The sequence below is a fragment of the Brassica napus genome, chromosome C7, assembly GCF_020379485.1.
Source record: "Brassica napus cultivar Da-Ae chromosome C7, Da-Ae, whole genome shotgun sequence".
Classification (NCBI taxonomy): domain Eukaryota; kingdom Viridiplantae; phylum Streptophyta; class Magnoliopsida; order Brassicales; family Brassicaceae; genus Brassica; species Brassica napus.
In genome coordinates, this window is record NC_063450.1 from 33,190,559 (window position 1) to 33,193,115 (window position 2,557).

At 44.2% G+C, this 2,557-nt stretch overlaps 1 non-coding gene across 1 annotated transcript; it reads left to right on the forward strand.

The window, feature by feature from the left end:
* The first annotated feature begins 1,628 nt into the window (after nucleotides 1-1,628).
* Nucleotides 1,629-1,735, forward strand: LOC125590744. Its single transcript, XR_007326748.1, has one exon. It is a non-coding gene; the product is annotated as a small nucleolar RNA R71 (small nucleolar RNA).
* The last annotated feature ends 822 nt before the right edge of the window (nucleotides 1,736-2,557 follow it).

The following is a 2,557-nucleotide window of genomic DNA, read 5'->3' on the forward strand; positions in this document are numbered from 1 at the left end:
TTGCTCCTGCTGTAGCTAAGAAAGACCTTCCAAGGATTAAAGGATCTGCAGCTTCCTCACCCATCTTAAGCACCACAAAGTCTGTAGGGATCTCATATTTTCCAACCATAACGGGGAGGTCCTCCAAGATACCCACCGGGTACTTCACTGAACGATCAGCCAATACCAGAGACAGTCTACACTTCTTATACTGAGTGAAACCGAGCTTCTTAGTCACAGATAAAGGCATCAAGCTGACACTAGCTCCCAAATCGCAGAGACATCTATCAAATACCATAGGTCCAAGAGCACAAGGTAATGTGAAGCATCCTGGATCTTCTAGCTTCTTTGGAACAACAAGCCTCTGGATGATGACACTGCACTCATGAGTGAGAATCATCATGCCCTCCATCTCCTTCTTCTTTGCAGCTACAACATCTTTTAGGAACTTGCTATATTGAGGAATTAGCATGAAAGCATCAATGATGGGCATTGTGACTTGAACTTCACTCATTTGCTTCTCAAATAGAGCTTTGTACTTCTCTAGCAGATGCCTCTTGAATCTACCAGAGAATGGTAGTTTGGGTTCATAGGGAGGAGGAACAAAAGAATTCTCACTTGCTGGAGCAACAACTTCACCATCTTTCACTGTTTTCTTCTCTTCCCCAACCTTTCATTTACCTTTCGCTTCCACAATCTTCTCCAAGATTTCATCATTGATTTTCTCATCAACAATCACCACTTCATCATCTATGTTGATGGAAACCCCCTCACCTTGTTTCTCAGCATCCTTGGTGAGAGCTTTCTGAGGTAACTCCTTACCACTCCTGAGGGTGATAGCTTTCATGGTCTCCTTGGGGTTTTTGCTCAGATTTTCCAGGTAAAGAACCTTGTTGGCGATTTTGTTGAGTGTTCATGGCAGAAAACTGGTTCTCCAAGGTTCTGAACTTGTTGTTGAGCTCATTGTAGCTTCCATCAATCTTTGCGTGTAGGTTTTTCCCACTCATAGCCAACATGCTTCTCACTTCTTGTCTGAGACTCCAAGATTTGTTTCAGTAGGGCATCAGTGCTGCTGACTGGAGGAGTAGAGGTAGAAGTAGTAGGTTGTTGTTGGGCAGGTTGTTGTCCTTTGTTGTTGAAACCGGGAGGAGGGTTTTGTTGAGGCTGATAGCTGCCTTGATGATTGTTCCGAGGCTGATAACCACTCTGTTGGTTGTTGGGGTAAGATCTCTATTGGTAGTTGTTGTACTGAAAGTTTGGCTCTTTCTTGTACCAGCTACCATTATTGTTGATGAAGCACAGCTCTTCTTGCCCTTCCAAACCATCAACTTCCTGGACAACAGGTGTGGCTTCTTTGTTTGGGTTGCCAACAAAGTGCAGATGCTCCTGGGTGGCCTTATCAGCAATGAGAATGTCAATCTTATCCTGGAGAGCTTTTAACTCCCTCCTCGTCTGCTTGTCATCTGTTCGACTGCCTCTGTCGTGGTCTCCACTGTAGACTGCATCACTGTTTACCATGTTGTCAACCAGTTTCTTCTGCATCTTCCTCAGTTCTCCCCAAAAAGAACTCATTGCTAGCTGTATCCAGTCTGGCCCTGTACTTAGGAAGAGCACCACGGTAGAATGTGCTCAGCAAGCTCTCCTTAGAGAAGCCATGGTGTGGGCATTGAGCTTGGTAGCCCTTGAATCTCTCCTAGGCTTCACTGAAGCCTTCCAAGCCTTTCTGTTGAAAACTGGAGATCTCATTTCTCAGCTTAGTAGTTCTTGAAGTAGAGAAAAACTTCTCCAAGAAAGCCTTCTTGCAGTCATCCCAAGTGGTGATTGAGTCACTTGGTAGAGATTTCTCCCACTGTCGTGCCTTATCCCCCAGGGAGAAAGGGAATAACTTCAGCTTTAAGGCATCCTCAGACACACCATTGGTTTTTGACAACCCACAGTAGCTGTCGAACCTGTCCAAGTGATCAAATGGGTCCTCTAGAGCCAAGCCATGATACTTGTTGTTCTCGATCACGTTGAGGAGTCCTGATTTGATCTCAAAGTTGTTGGCTGCTACAGCTGGTGCTCGGATTCCCAATCTATGACCATGAATGTTGGGGCGGTCATAAGTGCCAATGGGTCGAGCTGCTCGCTGTTGGTTTTGTGGAACGTTGTTGGCATCATTTTGATGTATGTCTCCCATATCAGTATCCAATCTCTGCAAGTGAGACTGTTGCTCTTCTTCTTTCTCTTCTCTTTCTACTCTCTCTTAAAGCTCTCTGATGTCTGCGGCTCTTGGAACTAGGTTTGATGGACCCCTGCTCCTCAAGTTCATACACCTGTAAATTGAAGGGAGGTGAAGAAGGAGAATCAGTAACTAAAGAAAATAAAAATGACTTAGTCTCAAGCAAATGACTAAATCTCAATGTTCAAATCTACTTAGAATTTGGCAACAGCGCCAATTTGATATTAGGAGTTTTCAAGGCTCCTAAGACAAATGTTGTAGTATAAATGATTGTCGAACCAATTCCAAGGGATTTCAAGCACTGAGAATGCAAGTACTTACTTAATCTAAGTGCAACCGATGATTTTAAAGGTTTTC